We start from the raw sequence: 11,468 nt of genomic DNA, 5'->3' as shown, positions 1-11,468 counted from the left end.
TCTGCCTCCCTATTATCCTCAACATTCAGCAAACTTCCAAAATATTCCGCCCACCTTTTCCTTACCTCCTCTCCTTTTAACAACCTTCCATTTCCATCTTTCACTGTCTCTTCAATTCTTGCGCCAGCCTTCCTTACTCTCTTCACTTCTTTCCAAAACTTCTTCTTATTCTCTTCATATGACTGACCCAGTCCCTGACCCCACCTCAGGTCAGCTGCCCTCTTTGCCTCACGTACCTTGCGCTTTACTTCCACCTTTTTCTCTCTATATTTTTCATACTTCTCTATACTATTACTCTGCAGCCATTCTTCAAAAGCCCTCTTTTTCTCTTCCACTTTTACCTTCACTCCTTCATTCCACCATTCACTGCCCTTCCTCATGCTGCCTCCAACAACCTTCTTGCCACATACATCACTTGCAATCCCAACAAAATTTTCTTTTGCTAACTTCCACTCCTCCTCTAAATTACCGGTTTCTCTTACTCTCACCTCGTCATATGCCATTTTCAACCTTTCCTGATATTTACTTTTTACCCCCGGTTTTATTAGCTCTTCAACCCTCACTAGCTCCCTTTTACATCCACCTACTCTATTCCCCCACTCTTTTGCTACAACCAATTTTCCTTCCACCAAAAAATGATCAGACATACCGTTAGCCATACCCCTAAACACGTGCACGTCTTTCAATCTTCCAAACATTCTTTTTGTTATCAACACATAATCCATTAATGCCCTTTCTACTACTCTTCCATTTGCCACTTTTACCCATGTATACTTATTTTTATCTTTCTTTTTAAAAAAGCTAGCACTTATTACCATCTCTTGTTCAACACACATATCTACCAGTCTCTCACCACTCTCATTTTCACCTGGTACGCCATATTTCCCAATGACACCTTCTACCTCTCCAGCACCCACTCTAGCATTTAAGTCACCCATAACAACTACATAATTCCTTCTACCCAGTCCTTCTACACACCTAGTTAATTCACTCCAGAACTCATTCCGCTCTTCTTCACTTTTCTCACTACCTGGCCCATACGCACTGACAAACGCCCAACATTCCCTACCCAACCTAACCCTTACCCACATTAACCTAGCATATATATATATATGTATATATATATGCATATATATATATATATATATATATATATATATATATATATATATATATATATATATATATATGTATATGTATATATATATATATATATATATATATATATATATATATATATATATATATATATATATATATATATATATATGCATATATATATATATATATATATATATATATATATATATATATATATATATATATATATATATATATATATATATATATATCCATATATATATATATATATATATATATATATATATATATATATATATATATATATATATATATATATATATATGTATATATATATATATATATATATATATATATATATATATATATATATATATATATATATATATACATATATATATATATATATATATATATATATATATATATATATGTATATATATATATATATATATATATATATATATATATATATATATATATATATATATATATATATATATATATATATATATATATGTATATATATATATATATATATATATATATATATGTATATATATATATATATATATATATATATATATATATATATATATATATATATATATATATATATATATATATATATTTTGGGTCAAGCTATGTCGTCGTGATGGAAGTTCCTTAAAGTAGCTTCCTAAGGGATATATGTACTACAGTGATATTCCCAGAGAATTTTACCTTTAGGTATCCAGAATTCTAACTCCTAGCACGAATACCCTTAAAATTTCTCCAAAAGATATCGCATAATATCAGCATACGCATTCTTGACACGCCTCCCTGCACCCAAAAAAGCCTTTTGGCTTCGAGGAGGATGTGGCAAAAGGGAGCCATCCAAAGGCTCTCCCCACTCGCGTAATACTATTGGGAATACAACAGCGCCATTCCCATGACGGCAGACATTCCTTTTTTTGTAGCGATCTCGATCGGTGATATTTCCTGGTGATCTAACTTTTTGATCGTTTTACAGGATTATTATTATGCTTTCTCCATCATCTTCCGCCTCTGGAAAGTTGAGTATTGGGTCTTTACTATGAGTATATTTTAGCTCTTGTTTCACATTGAAATTAGAGTATTTTATTGTGTTTAAGAGCTAGGCCAGTTACTGGAGGCGCCATGGCGCCGTCCTTCGTTAGTCATGTGTTATTTAGATAACAGAACAACTTCCAGTTTTTAATAGCTTTATTTAATTATTTTAATTATTTATCTATTTAGGCAATTACTCTAGTAAAGTTTTGATAATATGCATAATTTTTTTTTCCCTTTTCTCTGTCGATCGTATAGTTAGAGTTTCAGTGATTTAGGTAACCGAGATCTCGTATAGCCTAGGTAACCTTACCTAGACGTTTTATTATACGTTCAGACTTTCCCTGGTTACCCTCGTGTTTTGTTTTCATTCAGTGGAGACTGATACCTCCTATAATGTTATGAAACATTACACGTCTCTTCGGAGACTTAAGGGTAATCTCTTTCCCTCTGAGTGTAGCCTCAGGCTACAACCCTAATAGCCGTGCCTTGAATTTTATTCAGACATGGCTAACTTAGGGTTTGTCCTGCCTCTTCCCTTAACCATTGGTTGTGGTATACCATCGGGTTTTGGGATTTAGTCAGAATCTCAAAGTATTTAGTCTTATGTCGGCGACCTCTCGGCAGGGCGAATGGGTTGTAGGATACCATTATTCCCCTGCTGGCTAGGTGGCCGGTAATAAAGGTTAGCCCTCATTAGCCGCACTTGAAGTTATGGTAGGATACCATCTTCTCCTTGTGACTAAAAGACTAGTCCTATGCCACAGTACTCTGAGCTGAAGAGTAATTTTCTTTAGCCTAGAATACGTGGCACTGGAATTCTGTTTCTTCTTTGTTGAGAGTAGGCGGCAGTGCCGCAATCCCCTTAACTGTGTCGGCAATCTCTGGGTTGGACAACTGAGTCTCTCCTGTTCCCTGGGATTCTGCCGATACCGAAACAGAGTTTCTTTTACAGGTGATAGGATTGACAATTTTTGCCAGTTCCTTTCAAACTCATTACAGGACCCTGTTCCCTACCCCGCTGTCCTCTTTTGATGGCTTAGCCATTGTCTTTCTTTAGGCTGGCATCTTGCAACCTTCCTTTGCTGGTAGGTTGCCGGAGCCAACCAGACTCCCTCTCGAGCCATGTCTTTGGCTGACGGCAGAGCATACTGCGGCCAACCACATCATCTGTCGACAATTGATGGCCTAGCCGGCAACTGCCGGCCCAGCTGGCAGCCATTCGGCAACCATGATGGCTGCGAGAGGGAAGTCCCTTCTGTTCCCAAGGTTCTTCAGTCCTCCGTTGGACTGCTGCTACAGGTCCTGTTGCCGCGGGTACTGCCGGCCAGGCCGGCACAGATAGTGCTGACTCAGTTAGCAGCACGCCGACTGTACTGGTACTGCTGGACTTGCCGGCCGGCAGTGTATCGGCGGTACCTTGTCGGCAATAGCACTGTAGCTGCATGGAAGCCTGAATGGTACATTCTCCCCTTCTATTAGAACCTTCTCTCTGGAAAAAGGCAGTAAATTGGACTTTTACATCCTTAATTACTGCATACATTCACAGTAAGGAGTAGCCTTTTTTCCATGCTATCTCTCTCTCTCTCTCTCAATAGCTAGCATGCCGGGTATGCCGGCAAGACCTAGCTATGCCGGCTACATGCCGGCTGAACTACTGTAAATTTTATACAGGTAGCCAGTATATCTGCATTATAGAATATACTGCAGATAGAAAACTACTATATAGTTTATACTAGTAGTTATTTCCAATATATTTTGGATATCCAACACAGGCATTTGCTGAGCCCAATCCTATATTGAATGAATATGATTTCTTCAATATCCTGATTAGAAATCAGTATTAGGATTACCCTATAATATTAAACACTTCAAGGCAGGAGTAATACACTCCTAACCCTTAAAGGGTGGAGCCTTTTTCCTTGAGTCTCCCTGATCAGGAAACTCTATATTTTAATATAGTGGGATATACAAATATATATATATATATATATATATATATATATATGTATATATATATATATATATATATATATATATATATATATATATATGTATATATATATATATATATATATATATATATATATATATATATATATATATATACATATATATATATATATATATATATATATATATATATATATATATATATATATATATATATATATATATATATATATCTTTATTTTCCTAGTCCAGCTGGCTTCATGCTAGATGGACCATACTGTCATATGCTACTATGAAGGCAGCATAATGTTTAGACTACAATTTATGATGTACGGTAGCCAGTAAATTGCATTATAGACTTACTGCAATTAGAAAACTACAGTACCACGATACAGTAGTATTTTCTGACATACTTTGGGTACCCTTGTACGAGCATTCTGCTGGTACCGTTCATATATTGAATGAATAGTTTTCTTCAATATTCTGATCGAGAATCAGTCATCCTGACCCCACAGTATTAACATTATTTTGGGACAGTGATTTGATACTTCTCTACCACTAGGGGTAAGAGTCCTTTTACTTGGAGTCACTCTATAGAGAAATCTCCATGTAGTTAATACTGAGGGGAGGCAACAGCATTTGCTCACATGGGTACACAAGTATGTATCTCCTACTATCCCTTTATAGCTTACTATCCTAAGCTACTCTATTGTAAAGGACATTTGCATGTTGATTGTCAAGGAGATAATCCATTGTATACTCATTTGGTTTTCCTTTCTTTACAGGAGGAACACCAGATACCTTGTGCTGCAGTCCTCTGCAAGGCCAAGAGTAAGTATTTTTAGAGTCATAATATTTGCAGGTTTCATGCCCCCTGCAATATTACTTCCGGATCCCTACATTATTGGAACTCACAGGTTTGCAATATATGTCGGACTTCAATGTCCGAAGGTTTTGAAAATCCCAAGTGTACGGAGATTAGGGATACAGCTCAATATGAATTACGCAACTGGGTGAGAGGCTTTCAAAAGATCTCTCCGGGACCTTTCCTACCTAATGATAGGATGCGTAAGCTACTATTTCCGGAAGCAAGTGAGGAAACAGTAGTGCCTCAGGAGCCAACTACATCCCCTGACGGCCAGAAAACCTTTGGGATTAAGGGCAAGAAGTGCCCCAGGGTAGAAGAGGAAAATGTTGTGTCAGAATTGTCTCCACCTATGCCAGCTATAGAGCCATCGATATTGACATCTTCGTCTTCTACCCATCTATTGGATAATGTGGTACAATTATGTATCCAGCTGAAGAATCAAATAGAGAGCTTTCATAAACAAAACGAGAAGCAGGAAGTAAAACGCAAGATAGAGCCTCGTAAAGCTTCTCTTGTCGCTTCCCAGGGGTCAGTCAAACGACACTTGAATCAAGGCCTACCAACATGCTCCATAACCAATCCCTGGAGCTTTGCGGAGCAGATGCCAATTTCAAATGGCAATCTCTACATCTCAGAGAAAATGGATGCTGTTCCTTTGGACCAAATTCAATTTTGGCCAAGCTTTGATGCTTTCCCTAATTATTGGGTTCGACTGAAGTACGAACCAAAGTCAAAAAAAGGAGCGGAACCAAAGGAGGTCTTGATTCTCGACCATGATAAGGCACAGACTATCCTTTCATGTAGTCTGAGAAAGGCGGGTTATTCAGAGTTGAAGGTATTCTCACTGAATAACAGACACCCTTCCTTTCTTGCTCCTACTTCGCTCTCATTCCCCTTTATGGGGAAGGCATTTACTTCTGTTGCCAAAGCGGTAGAGGCGGGTAAGCCATGTCCCACACTCGATAAGTGCAAGCCTTTGTCACCAGCTTTTCCCGGACAGGAAAAGGATTGGAAGGGAGTCCATTTGACATTTTCAGTAGGAAAATTAGACAAGGACATCGCAAGTCGACAATTCATGGTATGTCTCCCTAAATTGTCTGAGTTGCTCTTGTGTAATGAACATGAGTCAAAAGAGAGACTTGCGACATCCATTTCTCTACAAAACTACATAGAGTTGTGTTCAACCTACGAAAGTACCCCAGACATGCTCATGGTCATAGCCAAAATGCATATGGCTATCTTGGTGAAGGACCTTTACGCCTTTATGAAGGCCAGGAGAGCATGTAGAGAGTTTGTGTTTGCTGACGCAACAGTGAAACAAGAAACAAGGAAGCTAATATCTTCCAACATCTGGGGTAAAGACCTCTTCCCACACGAGGTCATTAAGGAAGTAGTTAAGAACGCCAACATGGAGAACATAAGTCTTCTCCAAAAATTGGGCAATCATTCAAAGAGAAAATCTTTTGTGGTTGTGGGTTCCCAACCTAAAAAGAAGATCGAAAATGCTGGTAATATCCGGGCTGCTCAACAACATCCCACTATTCAGTGACCACAGTGCTACAGGCAGATGGTCAAAGGTCTAAGCCTACTGACTACTCGAAGCATAAAGACTCTTCGGCTAGGAGGGACTTTCCCTCAGGATCGCAGGACCTTCCATCCTTCGGTCCAAAGCCTATTCAAGATGAGCCATTGATGGGAAACAGAAATGTGCCTACCATCATTTCCTTACCTTCTCCTACAGTTCAAAACCCTCGTGGAGAAGTATACCTGAGAGCTAAAGAGCATACCGGTGGTAAGAAAACTATAGCTCAGGGCTATTCAACTGGCGGCCCGCAGTCTGAATCCGGACCTTCTGAGTGTTGTAGTTGGACCCCAGGCCCCAGGAGAAGAAAATATATTTAAGTAACACGAAGTTCCTGGTGATGGATTCTTGGATTCTGTGTGCCAGTCTGGGAGATGAATATGGTGAAGTAATGGAGACTATTATGAAGCTAGTAAACTTCCTTCGATAAACGTCAGCACTACAACATTGTCTACTACGAACCTTTCTTACCGAGGTCAATGCAAGCTATGATGATTTACTTGTGCACAATAATGTGAGATGGCTAAGTAAGGGAAAAGTTTTGGAGCGATTTTGGGCAATTAGGAAGGAGTTGCAGACTTTCCTGGAGGATCGAAACAGTGTGAAGGCAGAGGCATTTTCTGGATTTTTGAAAGATGACAAGAAAATAGAAAGTGTTGGATTTTTGGCAGACATAATGTCACATTTGAATGATCTCAATGTCAAACTGCAAGGGGAAAAACACACTATCTCCAACTTGATCTCAGCAATTCGAGCACTCCAGAAAAACAATTGAACTTTTTAAGGACGATATACAGAGCCAACTTTTCCATTTTCCAAGACTTTTGGAGGAACATAAAGATGAAACAGACACTAAATATGTCCAGTTTATTGAGAAGCTGATCAACAAATTTAAGGTTTGCTTTGATGGTTTTGTTCTTGGAAAACAGTTGCTGCTGTTCATTCAAAAACCTTTTTCTAGTGACAGATATCACAGAATTTTCAGTCGAAGCAAATCTCACCTGGAAATGGGTAGATGCTGCTAAAATCCAACTGGAACTTATTAACTTTCAAGAGAATGTAGCGCTGAGACAAGTATTCTGTGATTGTACACCAGAGACATTTTGGTCAAAAGAAGGATCCTCTGCTAATTTTCCTATTCTTCACAGATTAGCAGTGCAAATTCTCACGATGTTTGGCTCCACTTACTGCTGCGAATCTGCTTTCTCAACTATGAACCTAGTGAAGAACAAGTTTCGCTCCTGCATGACCAATGAATACCTCTACCATTGTCTTCGACTCGCTATTACTCCATTAGTACCAAAATTTCGGGAACTAGCAAAAAGCAAAAAGTGCTATTTCTCTCACTAAATTCTTGTTGTGGTGTTTTGATTTTTTTAAATTTGAAAATTCATTTCATTTTCTGAGAGGGAATGTTCATATCCTGTTATGTTTTAAAAGAGGTAATTTTTCATTATTAAAATACCATAATATGAAACAGTATTTCATTTTAGAACTCTCAATTTCAGTTGTTTTTAGAGAAAAACATTCAAGTCTTGCTATACTTTAGGTATAAAATTTAATACTTTTATTTCCATGTTTTGAAAATTTTTATAAATAAAACAAACAGTGAATATGAAATTAATACAAATCACGGTTTACTACCCTGTTCTCGAATTGGTTGTTTTATTTTCATGATTTCATGTAATAAAAATTTCCAGACCTATGTATAGAGTGGAATTTGTCTAACTGGACCTTTCCTCATAATAGTTGAGTAGCCCTGACATAGACCTTTGCCAAAAGGGCTTTAGCACATGGTTTTTACCCCTACGCATCGGCCTGAAGAAGAATCGCTCCCTACACCCTTGTTGGGACGATTGGTGTCTAAACATGCTGAAAAGACCAAAAAAATACCCCTTCCAAAAAATAACCAACTTTTCCTCCTAACTGTGCAAAGCAAAATTACTCCACTCTCAACCACCTGAAATGGTATCATCAGGTGGTTATAAACACAAAATATATCTCAAATGCCAGCATCGCCACCCCATTTGGAACTCCCGTTTTGTCCTTCATAATGCTGGGGCTTCTTTTCAACGCCTTATAGATGGTATCATAGGGGACCTTCACTTCTGTGTCTGTTAAATGGTTAACATACATGTGTTCTCTTCCCACCGAGAGGAACACCTCTGTCACCTACGTATTGTTCTCGACCGCCAGTAACAGTATGAACTTAAAATGCTGTATAACATGTATATCTTTGACACAAAACGAAGTATCGATGTTAGGGCACCACATCACTTCTGAAGACCTCCACCCAATCCCTGAGAAGGCATCAGCAGTTCAGAATTTTCCCACACCCTTGACCATCAGAGCACTGCAACTAATCTTGAGCATGATAGACAATTGACATCAATTTTGGGCAGCCATCGCCACAACTCTTTTGATAGTCTACGCCTCCCTCAAGGGCAAGCCAGAAGATCTGAAGTGGGCTTCTGCAATGCAAAGAATGCCCTATTCACTGCTGCTGCTTTCACCTTTCCTGTTCCAAGTGCCCCTCAACATCTCTCCACTGATGCCAGTGATGCCCCTATTGGTGTAGTCCTCGATCAGGTGATCTGCATCTCATGGTGCCCTTTTGCCTTTTTCAGCAGAAAAATGTCCAAGGCGGAATTTGGTTACTCTACCTTCAACCGCAAATTGCTGGTGGTGCATCTGGCTGTCTGTCACTTTAGACCCTTTTTTGAGGGTACACTTTTTATTATTCACCCACACCATGTGCCACTGGTGCACGTCTTCAATCGACAGTCTGGGGCCTGGTCTACCCGTCAACCATGACACCTCTCAACCTTGGCTGGATACAACTCCACCTTTCAACATTTCTCCTGGAAAATTAATCACGTTCCTGATGCCTTGTCAAAAAATACATTTGCAGACATTCAATTGGGTTTGGATTACAACAGCAGGACATCCAACTCATCTCTCCATGGGGAAGACATGGCCCTCAACAGCTCCACGGTGTCAATGACCTTAGAGGTCAGGATGCCAGAAAACCTTAAAACAAATAATCAATCAATCAGCAACTCCAATGACACCTTCTTCTTTGATGTCAGCACTGTTGGTCACCGGCCTTTTATACATGACCCCATGCACCGATAGTCATTTAATTTTATTCGGGGCCTCTCACATACCACTCTAATCTACTGCAAAGCTAATAAAGATGAAATTTATTCGACACGACCAAGTTTTAGATATACATTGACACATAGATTAGAGAGTGGGCACCTTTCCTCAACCTCAGCATCAGTTTGCCGACATTCAGGTTGATGTAGTAGGTCTGGTAGAGACATCATATGGACACCGTTATATGTTTTTTATCATTAACCACTCCACCTTTACGCCTAAAATCATTGATATGCAAGCTGCAACGTCTGCTTTATGTACATCTCCCTTATTTTCAGGCTGGAGAGAGATATTTGGTATCCAGAAGCATTTTACTTCTGACCAGGTTACCAATTTCTCCTCAGAATTGCGAACCTCATTAGTGAATATCCTGGGCATAACCTTACACTACACAACCACCTTTATCACTGCAGCCAACAGAATGAATTAATGTTTTCATCACACTTTGGAAGCAGCTTTGATGTAATGACTCAATGAATCCAATTGGCTTACTGATCTTCCTTGTGACTAAGGACCACTCCTAAACATGCAAAGATATCTCCACAGCTGAAACGGTGTATGGCAACCCCTTTGTCATCCTCTAATTTCTTTTTTTCTTCCCATTTGTAACAACCTCCAGCAATCTCCAACATCTATGCTATGTTCTGGGAAAATTCCGCTAGACTTACAAACCACAGCGGAGCAGCACATACTAACGGATTCACACATGGCAAGCCAGGTTTTCCTGTGCAATGACAATAGCAAGTTATTGCTAGCACCCCCTTACACGGATTCTTTCCATGTAATGTGTTGCACACCGAAGACTTTCCTAATAACCATTTGTGGTAAAGAAGATTGTTTTTCATTGATCCCCAAAAATCTGCGCATCTTCTACAGGATGATCTACCTTAAGTGCACCTCTCAAGAGCAGGGTGCTCTTTCTCACCTGTAGTGTTTTTTTATAGGGAGGGAGCCATGGACCGAGCGTGTTTCACACATGCTCGCCTACTGTAAAGGTACTAGTTTTTGGTATTTGTTTGGAAGACCAAACTCTCCTTATACTGCCAAATTATGCAAAGTTATTGTTTTCCTCTATTACTTTTTAATAATCTAAAACAATTTGTCACATAGGAAACAAGTTAAAATTATTAAAAAAAAATATAGAAATATTAAAGAAAAGTAGCCTGGTTTCATCAATAAACGACCTAGAACAAACATTTTCAACATAGTCACCCAAACTGAAGTTTGTGATGTCTGCATACATTTGATATGTATACAAAATATATAGTAAATAATTTATGGAGTAATTACCCAGAACCGTCGATAAATTTGAATGCTAACTTGAAACGGAATGGAAAATAAAAACTAAGATACATATTTAATGGGATACTGGTAACATCCCATAAAAGTATAAAATTTTCTGCTCATAAAACTTCTAGAGATTTTGAATTGACCTGAATAACATGTTCGCATAGATTATTTCAACTACTAAGAAAATATTGTTTGGAGAAAGATTCGATTAGATTTCAAAAATTTTCCATTTTTAGGGGATGATATAGGAGTCTTGATGTTCATGTGTTTTTTTATACTTTTTCCTAGGATGGGAAAAATATATCAGTTGTATAACACATTAATAGAGCTTATGATATAACTGGGCTTAGTTTTGGCATTTTCCAAATTCTGCGTTTGATTAAACGCATTTCCTTGTTTTTATATAATTTCATTTAATTTCTAGTCAGTCCTGTTATATAATGTTTT

This window comes from Palaemon carinicauda, chromosome 9, assembly GCF_036898095.1.
Source record: "Palaemon carinicauda isolate YSFRI2023 chromosome 9, ASM3689809v2, whole genome shotgun sequence".
Lineage (NCBI taxonomy): Eukaryota > Metazoa > Arthropoda > Malacostraca > Decapoda > Palaemonidae > Palaemon > Palaemon carinicauda.
Note: the sequence above shows the minus strand (reverse complement) of the source record.